This window comes from Protopterus annectens, chromosome 3.part1 (assembly GCF_019279795.1).
Source record: "Protopterus annectens isolate FY-2018-M chromosome 3.part1, PAN1.0, whole genome shotgun sequence".
Taxonomy (NCBI): Eukaryota; Metazoa; Chordata; order Ceratodontiformes; family Protopteridae; genus Protopterus; species Protopterus annectens.
The window spans coordinates 1,520,004,395-1,520,016,803 of NC_056732.1; the positions used below are offsets into that span (position 1 = coordinate 1,520,004,395).

The 12,409-nt window shown below is 37.9% G+C and overlaps 1 protein-coding gene across 1 annotated transcript in view; it reads right to left on the minus strand.

The window, feature by feature from the left end:
- The window catches only part of IQCA1L (IQ motif containing with AAA domain 1 like), a 1,829,164-nt gene that overhangs the window by 691,223 nt on the left and 1,125,532 nt on the right, over positions 1-12,409 (minus strand). The window lies entirely within an intron of this gene.

The following is a 12,409-nucleotide window of genomic DNA, read 5'->3' on the forward strand; positions in this document are numbered from 1 at the left end:
ATAGTACATCAGTAGACAACTAGAATCTTTATCATCTGTGAAGTACATAACAGACATTAACAATTGTTTCAATAAGAAATTCCTGCTGTATAATAAGTAGTTAGGCTTATGAGCACCGAGCTTGCTATAATCAAGGTAGTTAGTGGGGTGGAAAGAAAGGTAGTGGGTGGATGGGGTGATATTAGAGGTGGAGTTGCAAGGGCATAGCCAGCATGTTCTTAGGTGCGCTTTTAGTAAAGTTTTGAAGTGAGTGCATGATGGTACAGAGGTAATTGTAGGTGGGAGGGAGTTCCATAATTTGGCTATGGTGAAAGAGAATATTGCTTCTCCAGCAGAGTTATTGGCTTTAGTGACCTGTAAGTGATTTTTTTTTTTTTTGCTGGATCTTAGTGGTCTGGTGGTGTGAAGAAAGAAGGGTGTTCAGTATAAGAAAGCTGGTTTTCATCTCTAAGAGATTTTTACATTAAAAGTCATTTTGCATCCCTTGGAGTCTCCTAGGTAGGTTTTTCTTTCTTTTTTCTTTTCCACGCTTCCCCATAAACCTAGTCTACCAAACAACCATGGGATACAGATACACTACAAAACCAGATAAATGCACTGTCCTGCTTCTATAGGATGTTCTTCAAACCCCCATCCCTGACAATCAGGTCATTGAATTTCTCTCTCCAGTAGGGGTATAATTAAACATTTCCTTATTTTTTTTTTTCATTTCTATTACAGAAGACAGCATTTTCACTCCAGGGGGAAGAAGCCACCAGCATCTGGATTTCCTTCCAAAAGCCATTTTCTCTGGAAGTGTGCATGAACACCCTGTTGCCAACAGAACTGCTCATTACTAGATTAGCAGTTTACTTATGCTATTGTAATATCATTCATTTTGTTGACAGCTGTTAACCAAAAACATTATGTGCAAAAATGCAATTTAACCAATGATTTTAGATGACTTGTACATATCAAATATTATGTAACAAAGCAGCTAATAGCTCATAATAAAGGATATTGGCAGGCTTTCTCACTCTACTTTTGTGTGTTAGATGTTATCAATGCCAAGTGTATTACAAAGTTTAGTAAGGTAACTATTTGTATAAATGAGTCTCACAACAGTGAGGTGGAATGTATGAAAGCAGAAGATTGTGCATTAAAAGAGAGTCTGACACACTGTAAAGTAGTCCATTTATTCCAGGGTACAGAGGTCTCACAGTTAGTATACATATATATATATATATATATATATATATATATATATATATATATATATAAATAACAGGGATGGGGGTATAGGGATCCTTGACTCCATGCAAAAAATGCTTTAAAACAATAACAGCAAGTTTCAGTGCTTAGTATTCTCCTTTTGAATAGCTATTTTTTTTTTTTGCAATTTTTAGATTTACAGATAAAGTCAGTTAACAATAGGAAGTACAGACTTGTGAAATACATTCCCTGACTGGCGCAGTTGATGAGTGTGTGTGTGTGTCACTGAATTAAATATCAACAAGAAAATGCTACCCAGTCAAAAGAGTACTTCCAGAACTTTCTGTAGAGATGCTGATACTATCAGTACAGCTCCCCCCCCCAAGAAACTTATAAAAGTAATTATTTATTTTACTATAGACAGAAAATTTTAAGTTAAATCTTTCCTACTGCTGTGGTATCCTTCATAGACATGATCTGACATATCAAATAAAGTGTCAGTCCCTTTCAAGTGAAACTTCACATAATTTCAGGGTGTTTTTACTTAAGATAAAAATCTGAATTTCACCCTTAAGCAGTTATAGAAAACCTGTCATATATGGGGGCAAAGCAAAATCCCTGAGATTTCATTGTGTTAGATGAATGCAAGTAACATTTCCTGGGTTATTTTTATTTCATTGTGCAGTGTACTTTCCTGGTCAACAGAATCCAATGAATTAGTTTGCCTTGCTTTTTGAATACCTATTTGGCACTATGATGATAATTTAGTAGTGCAGTTTGTCTTAAAAGTTGTGTAAATTATCCATAAGGGTACATAGACTGCATTATAAATAACCAGTCAGGGGAAGTGTGTGCATTGAATAGGGACACACAGATGAATTGTAGGATGAACACAGGAAAGAGAACAGGTGAAACATGGTAATGTACAGCAGATGAGGGCATGCCAGTGAAAACAGTTGTAGCATGAATAGTCACATATCAACATGATACAGTACGGACTGCACAGTGAATGTATACGATGTGATTGTCACACAAGGTGACATAAAGGTGGAGAAGATTCATTGTGATATAAGCACCCTGGCATGAACAATGGAGAAGACATATATCAGGGATGTCATATACTACTTGGTCATCTCATAGGGACATGCTCTCTACATTGTCATTAGGTTGTGCATTTACTTTTATAGCATAACAAATCCCCCATGATTTTGTTTCACCTCATATGTCTTCATGGCTCTGGCAGCAGTCCTTTGTGTGTCGGATGCTGTCTGTAGTATACTAATATCATACTTGGATTCAGTGATTGTCTACAATTTGCATTCCTCCAGAAAGATATTTTGGCAAAGGATGTGTGTATATTTGGGCAAAGGATGTGTGTGTCATTCCTGACACCAATGAGTAACTAATGAACAGGAAAGGACACAGCACACAACACTGAAGTACAGCCCTAATCACTGGACTCCATACCTCTCAACCTCTTAGATAAAAACAATTTGGACGAAGCCTAAAATGATGGGGGGGGGACAAATAGGGACAGATTTTAAATATTGCCCTTACAAACTTAGTAAGTTGATGGAATAATAGGTTTTGCATTATCATGAATTTTCTGAAGGATATGGAGTCTTAAATGTTTGTCATTATTTAATAACTTAAATTCTCAGCTATTTGCCAGAAAGGGACAGATTTTAGGGAGAACACACCAAAAATATGAGGCAAAAATCTGGACATTCTGTGAAACCCTGTACAGTTGAGAGGTATGTTGGACTCTAGATATAGTTCACTTCACACACTTCAACATATTTATATGTCACATATGTGATACAGTGGTCTACCCACTTGGTGATATAGGTGTTTATGGCTACTTGTGACAGTATCGCAGTAATAACGCAGTGTGGATTTGTGTGAAATGCTTTGGCCTGGTCAAGTTCCGCAGCATGATAGTGTTGTCATCATTCATGCCTTGCTGACCTTCTTGAGAACAACCAACAGATGTAACAGGCATGGATATAGCCTGAACAAATCACACGTCTTTTGCACACAGATGGGATATTACCAATGTCCATTTAGAAAAGGTCCACAATGACATGTTAGTCTACCTCACAGATGAGGAGAGTCAGGATGTGCCTATACATGGATGCATCAGGTGATGCCCCCCCCCCCAATCAGATAGATGCATGTTGATGTACACCTTTCTATGGGAAAATATTCCGTCTGGAGGCTGTGTTGAAGTATGGTTCCAACCGTGTCTGGTAAGTTCATGTTTTGAGTAATGCTACAGGCAATCTGTGATGTTGTCATGGCCCATCGATTCTGTGTAATTAGCAGTTGTTGTTGTTGTTGTTGTGTCTTTTGGCTTTTTCCAGTTAGGGGTTGCCACAGCGGAACTCCAGTCCGCTAATGATTGGCAGTAGATTTTTACGTGCTGATTTGCCAGCCCTGACACACAACCTTCAACGAAGGTACGCCCATTCACGCATGTTAGCAGTACAGAGCACAAAGACATGCTGCAGTCCTTAGCATAGAAACTTCATAATGTTTGCATGCATACTTTGGCTGATGGACAATGGCGATGGGGGTGACGTGAGACAAACAGCTAGAGGATTGTCTATTTCCTCCATTTGCTTATGTCTGGTGGCATCTGCATGCACATATTTGCTTAGTTGTGTATTCCACTTAACATTTTAAATGTATTGGAGTAAATGATTTGTGAAAATACCTACAAATATAACCATGGTCATTCATCACATTCCACACACTGGTATTATGCACACAGAGTACAACTGTAACGATGTCATGTACTTACATCAGTTGCACAACATATGCCTATATGTGCTTCATGGGCAAGCTGTGTTTCAGCAGCCTGCTGCCATATTAGGACACATTATAGATCAGTTGTTTGTGGCTAATGCAGGACATTTTTATTTATTTATTTATTTATTTGATATTTGTTTCTTGACATTTCCTAACACGAATGCTAATAGTCACAAAATGGTGCTGCTGACCCCCTCAATAATCCTTGGTTATAGTAACATAACTGCACATACAATTAATTCTACAAAATTGCAATTGTATCAAAACATGTGATGCATTATTGTGTATATCACAGCATAACAACATGTGTATGAGACAAGACTTATGTGACCATGTAATCAATATAAATTTATATTGATGTGTGTCACAGAGCATTTAATGATGGTATGTAGACACTTGCACACCTATGCTATACTACAATTATCACTGTGATGGTAGAATGTAAACTGTGTTAATGGTTGATCTGCTCCACTACAACAACACATGTCCTAATATGCCAGCAATATACATACAAGTTAATCATACCATGTCACTCATGTCACTCAACAACAAGTACTGTTATGACTCTGTCATAGTTCATGTTGTGGCAAAGTACTTGAGACTTACACCTCTGGACTATATGAAGTGACACATGACTTGAACTCTCAGGTTATGTGTCCCATGCAGGTATGATCCTAGCCCTAAGCATAATTCTACCTTCACCTAGGATGATACCACAATACAAACAAAAAATGAACAACTTCAACAATTGGCTTAGTTTCTGGTGTCAGTCCAGGGGATCTAGTATCTCTTAGCCTGGGATTTCATGGTCTATAGGCCACGCTGTTTTGCCAGAGATGGTCTGCACCTATGTTCTCCAGGCTTTCGCATACTGGCAAAGCTGCTTACCTCCCAAATAGTGCCTTTTTAGGCAATGTCAAAACAACAAACATTCCGACATAACAAAATCCACTGAAGGCAAACTCGAGGTTCTGCTGCTTAATGCTAGGAGTCAACCTGCTAACTGACGGAATTTACACAAACTTCACCTCCCTGGCCCCACAGACTATACCCCAAAGCATACCTGGAAACAGTCCACTGCCCAGTATCTCTAGAGATCAGGTCATAACTGCACCCTCCAAGACTAACAACATGGCCTTAATGGTAACAGGTAACATACCAGGTTGCTTACTAAGCAATCTAAAACAGGACCTAGCAGACCCACTTAGCATCCTCTTTAACCATGGCCTGAGAATTGGTTTTGTTCCAGCAGAGTGGAAAACAATAACAGTAATCCCATTGCGCAAAGGGGGTCCATCACCTGACCCTGGGAACCACAGACCCATAATACTAACCAGTCTCATCTACAAGGCCATGGAAAGAATCATCATAGACCTTATTGAATAGGACATAGGTGACATTCAAGCACTAGACCCTTCATTAAGAGCAAATCATACTTATTAAACCTAATAGACTACTTTGAAAAAGACTCCAAAGACATGGATAAAGGTAAGACAGTGTATACTGCTTATCTTGACCTGGCCAAGGCTTAAGACACAATCCCTCACTCAGGTATCATTGAGAAATTCTCCTATTTGGGGACCAACCCTTATGTCACTAGATGTGTGGCCAATTGGCTGACCAACACAACACATAGTGTCAATGTTGGTGACTCAACCTCTACCAGTAGAGTCATCACCAGTGGCATACCACAAGGATCTGTGCTGGGCCCTTTACTGTTTGGAATCTGTTTCTTGGAAGTCCAGGCTATAGTACATGACCTTTGCCTTACCAAGTTTGCTGATGATTGCAAATTGGGTGCAATCATTGAATTCTCCCCAACAGTGTTAACATATTACAGGAGAAGCTAACTGATTGGTGCCAAAGCCACTGTATAAAACTAAATGCAAAAAAGTGCCATTATTAATGTTTTTGGCAAAATGGAATTCCCCACTAATTACAGTGATGACAACACCCCTCCAAGATCAACCCCAGTGGTGTGAGACCTGGAAAATTTGACCGCCAACTTTCCACAGTGGTAAGCAAAGTCTTCTATGTTATACACCTCATAAGTAAGGGCATTGTATCCAGGTCTGAGAATGTATAACACCATTGTACTTGGCCCTCATCAGAAGACTAATAGAGTACAATACTCCCTTTTGCATATACCTCAACAGACACCTGCAGCAACTGAAGAGATCACAGGGGTTTCTCACCAAGAAAATATAGGGCCTCCAAACCATGCCCTAACATATGTGGATAGACTGAAAACCCTATCACTGTACTATATAGGCTGCTAAGAGGTGACCTGTACCTGGCCTACAGGGCATTCTCTGACCCTGCCCTAATGGAAATGTTGCACATCCACAAATATAATGGTACAAGAGTCACTCACTTTATGGATCTTAACCTAGCTTGTGACATTAACAGAACATGCTTGAGATACAGATATAGATGATTACATCAGCAGAGTCTGGTGACAGGAAAATGGTAATAGCAGTATCCCACATGCTGGTATAAAATGCTATCTCTAATATCAACCAAGTGAAGAAACACACACATACACAGCAGTTGACTGCCGTGAGAACAGAACCCCTACCTATCTAAGTACACTGACTAGACACCTCAGTATTTAACACAAGCACCACAGCACAAGTCTGATTTGAAGAATCTCAGACAACACTTTATAAGTGATGACATTAACAGTGCATGGTGAAGGGAAGACAGTAATGGCAGTGTCTCACATGCTGTTGTAAAATGCTCTGTCCAATGTCAACCAAGTGAACTAACACACACCAGTTGACAGCAGTGAGAACAGAACCCCTACCCATCTAAGTACACAGACTAGAGAATTCAGTACTTAATGCAAATGCCATGGCACAAGTCTGACTTTTACAGGGCTGCAGGAAAATTGGTAGTAGATGACATCATCAATGGATGTTTTTGAAAATATGTTGGATAGCCTGATTGTAATGGATGTGTAGGCATGTACAGCCATCAAGGTATGGGTAATCCATTGGATTGTATTGATGACTGCAGGATACACAGTTATGTTCTTCTGACTAGACAGACACACAAATGCACACACACACACACACACACACACACACACACACACACACACACACACACACACACACACACACACACACACACACACACACACACACACACACACACACACACACACACACACACACACACCAACTGACTGCAATGAGATTAGAATCCCTACCTAAGTACACAGACTAGAGAACTTAGTACTTAAAGCAAGGACCATGGCACAAGTCTGAGTTTTACAAGGCTGCAGGACAATTTATAGTGGATGATATCATCATTGGAAGTTTAAGAAAAGATGCTGGGATGCCTGAGTGAAATTGATTTGTAGGCATGTACAAATGTCAAAATATTGGTACTCCATGAGATTATAGTGATAACTCCAGGATACACAGTTATGCTCTTCTAACTAGACAGGCACACACACACCCCTTCCTAAATAGTTACACAGCCTAGAAAACTCAGTACTTAATGCAAGCTCCATGGTACAAGTCTGATTTTTACAAGGCTGCAGGACAATTTATAGTGGATGACATCATCATTGGATGTTTAAGAAAAGATGCTGGGATGCCTGTCTGAAATGGATAGCTAGCCATGTACAAATGTCAAGATATTAAAGATCTGCATGTTACCTGATTGATGACTGTGCAAAGTGTAGCATTTTTTGTTGTGTTTCCAATGTGTGGGTATAACTTATAAAGACATCTTTGCAAATTAGCTATCCACATTACTACAACTATTGGAAAATCTGAGTGTGTATTGTCAGTAAAAAGATGTCCATGGTATCTAAGAAATATTTTTTTATTTATTTATGTAGTGTAGTTGATATATCTGTAGTGTAGTTGATATATTTATGAACGTGTACTGAGAGACCAAGTTTCAAGTGCATGAGTGCAGGTAACAAATGGCTACAGTATAAATATGTATTCGTTCCTTAAAAAAGTGCCTTCCCTTTGTTTGTGCTTTTACATGTACTTTCATGGAATGAAGACTAAATGGGCAGTAAACATAAGTAATACGTGCTAATGTGCACTTTCCATAGCACACTGCTGAGCAGCATGTTTGCAGGACAGATGAAAAGTGTTTGCACATGTGAGATACACATTAGTATTGCTTTCCCTGTTTGTGGGTAAAGTGGTGAGCAAATGTGGGCCTGTGTTTCACTGATAAAACTACAAGAGTTCTATTGGTTTCCTTACCTTTGTGCAAACACATTAAACAGAGATGCATAGCAGTCAGCAGTGTGGATAGTACTGAGTGTAAGAAACATACCTGCTGCTTAGCTGATTCTGTGGCAGGAGGTGTAAATGTATCAACAGATTTCTTTTGTAGCCAGATGATATAGGGTTCAAATTCAGGTGTAAATAATAGTTTTAAATATGTATTCATAATGCAGAAAATAATTATTTATTCTACATTTCTGTGTGTTACCTTATTGCAGCATGTTTAAGCAGCATTGTACAGACATAACTGCACCACTGAAGAGCTGTTCAGCATCAGTGGTCATTGGTGCACGATGCCAAACTCCATGCAAACACAGAGGACAAAAACTGAAGGGCTTCATTTTTTTTCCTACTTATTCATATCTCTCAATCGTACTGAATTATTTGGTATTTACCACTTTTGAGCTCAAATGATAGGATGCCCTGAATTCCCAAGTGGCCCCTTTAAATCCCGATATTGTTTTATTTTTATTTTTTATGCTCATGCTGATGCCATCATACACCACCAGCATATCCCTCTTCATTATCAACATAGGAGTGCATGACTTGCATGCCCTTTGAGCCTGCAAGCATGAGCATTCTGGTGGCAAAGACCAGAAAAAACAGTGCAGTTCTCTACTCTGCTCTATTGAGTTGAAGTCAAAACCATAGAAGAACCACAAGACTGTGAGGGGGAAGGAACTATTAACCAAAATTGAAAAATTAATTCCCAAGTGGAATGCACTTCTAATAAGAAAATGGATTGGGCAGTGCATAAGGACTTCATAACTACTTGGTAACCCACTTTCAATTTTAGAAGTTGTGAATCATAAAAACATCCTACTTTCTCTAGTACAATATTACCTTATATCACTCTTTTACATTCAGAATCCCAGTAACTTTTCACTTTATGGTTGCCGGAAAAGAGCTGTTTGGATATCACACTACCTTTTGAAAATACATTTCTTACATTACATCAAATCGTTTATGAAGCTTTTTATTTAAAAAAAAAAAGAAAGAAAAAGGTGAACCAAATTAATACAGATCCACTTGTGCAAAATGCCTTGAGTTATTTAACTCACTAGATGCTGCAGTGCAGTATCATATCTTGCTAAAACGCTTTAAAGTTTTCAATTAGATACACACATTATACTAGGTCATTGTCAAAATGATTAAGGTTCATAAATTAGCATTTAGTTACACAACACAGATTACCGCTCGTCTGCCTTCATTGGTTGGCTGAAATCTTCCTTTTCAGAAACACACATTTCCTTACTATGAAACATAAAAAAATTCAATAGTATTTAGAAACTTATATCTAGTCAACTTCTACTGGAGGTGTTAGCTTTATACATGGGATGACCATTATATTTTGCTATAGTACCAATTTGATAACCCGCAAGTGGGATTTATTATTATAACTTTTGTGTGCGTGAGTGCGCGCAGTGCAGTGTGTGCACACACTCGCAGTGCCGAGAGTTTGAAAGCAAGCCAAGATGTACTCTGTGATTGTATAAAAATACAGTAAATACATATCTGCAAATGATATTGTATTCATTTAATTATTTAAGGAATTATTTTTGTTTATGCTACATGTCACTTTTACAGCATACCATTACATTTAAAAGCTGTCAAAGAGCTTCATTTCTAAGTCTTCAGTTTGATTCCCTCAGTCTCCATTTGTATACTGTGCAACTCTAAGCAAGTCACAGAGTGACTTACGAAAATTCTGCAAGACTCCAAGAGTTGATCACTCCTGAAAGGTCAAACAATATTCAGTAGAACATCCTAAGGTAACTACTAAATACTGTTAGCTAACACTAGTTTACAGATTTGGAGATTTTAAGCCATTTTACCTATCAAAAGTAAAACCTATGACTCTGCCGCAGTAATTGAAACGTATCACACACTCACACCTAGGGCCAGTTTAGAGTGTCTAATCCACCTGCTGCATGTCTTTGAAGTGTGGGTAGAAACCTCACACAAACACATACAAGGCAGTCCAGCCGATACATTTTGCTGTGATGTGACAATGCTAACCGCTGCACCACTGTGTCACTGAAATAGGTTATTATTTTGAATCTTAGGTATTGCAATTGTGTTAAAGATGCACCCATTCATATATTTCAACGACTGCATGCCAGAACTGCATCAGTGATGAGGTTAAACAAATCCCTACATCCTGGATATAAGACTGTGAAATGCCTATGAATGTAAGTTTAATTAATGTAATGTTGCACACATACTGAATGAGAGAAGGTATAGGAACCACAAGTATAACATAGCTCTGCAGTTTCTAAGACAAATATTTATATTCCTGGCAAAAGATGTAGCACGCAGAACCGAAAATATTACAAGTAATAATGTAATATAATGTTATAAAACTACCATACAGAGCCTTTGTTAAATAACTGCATACAGTTCCAGAAACCTTAATTAAACAAAAAAGTTATACATTTAGACAGAAACAAAATCCTGAGTACATTTAAAAAAAGACAGGTCACATGCTGTTTCAGTGCATAATCTGATTTAAATATCTACTGTTTCAGTGCATAATTTGATTTAAATATCTGAGTATATAACAATTCAGTGAAAATAACCTTTCAGAGAATAAAACACAAAGAAAGAACATGCACATTGTATGTTTAAAAAAATAAAATAAAATGGTTTTAGTAAGGGGCTCTCTTGCAGCTACTAACTAGGAGCTGTGAACCCCAATGTCTCTGCATCTTGAAATATATTAACTCAAGCCCAACTATACACATATAAAATGCAAAATGTGTACCTGTATGTTACACATCATGGTACCCCTAGTGGAGTAACACAATTCATGCATCACAGACCTCACTATGGCATTCGACAAGACTTCTCTATGTTTCTGAGTAGCATGTAGGATCACCTAATACATCAGTGTGGACCATGCACTCCAGTGCTCTATACTGTGGGAAGTGATGTGTAGCATGGCTGAGCTTCACAGAGTAACTGAGAACATTAGCTTAGTACTGTATAAAATACTTTACTAAGGTAACTACACTTAACCAGTTGTGCTGTAGTCTGCCATAATGCCTGAGTGATTCATAAAAATGAATCACTCATTAGGCATGATGGCACACCTTAGGTTATAACCACATTATGGGAATGAGAGATCTGATGCCTTGTGATCTTCCACTGCTGGGAGCATGGCAACATATTGTATGGGGATATGAAGGATTGTGGTAACAGAGACACACCCACCTGACAGGAAATTCCACTGTTGGTAGTCGTTTTACAGATCTAATTTTTATTTATTTATTTATTTTATTTATTTTACATTTGTTGACTGGGCTAGTCTAACTGGATATATGTCCATTTTCAGTAGAAGCCCGAGGAGAAAAGCTCCAAGACGTATGCAAAATTACAAAGGGAAAATACAAAAATACAAAAAAAGAAAATACAGAAGGAAAATAAAAAAAAACTGTTTTTTTTTTTTTTTTAGTAATAGCAATAGGTAACATTCTTATAACAATATAAATTTGAAATAAACATTCTGATAAACAATATAAAGTTTAATATTATACTGTGTTTGGCAAGGACTGGAAGGAGTGACCCGGTGACCAAAATGATAACAGGAGAGGGTCTCTCTGCATTATCAGGCACATTACCATTGGATTACATGCAGATGGAATTCCACAGGTTATCCTTTAAGAATGCTTTACAAGGGATTGCATATATACTCAGTGCATGGAGTACAGTGGCTACACAATGGTGTAAGACTGTGTACTGTGTTTTACCCCATTTGTGTAACACTTTATAAATCACACGTTTTGTTCCATAGCACACAATGTTTATGGATACTGCATAGACTGCAAAACACTGGTGGAAAGCAGAAATTTCCTTACCCTGTTTTACAGGACCTTGTTCAATTCAATTAGTATTTTTGATGAAGCTCTGCTTATAGATCAATCAATAAAAACAATTTTGTTACTATATGTATTTTCCCCATATAAGGACACTTCTGGGTACATATTTTTTATTAACATTGTAAGAGATCTTTAACTGGTGTTTCAGTGTGGGTTGTGTATTTTCAGACAATGTTAAATTGTGGGAATATTTTCATAATTATCATTGGAATGTTGGTATCCCACAATTTTGCAGGAGTGGTTGGGGTTACGTTATTATACATCTAAAGT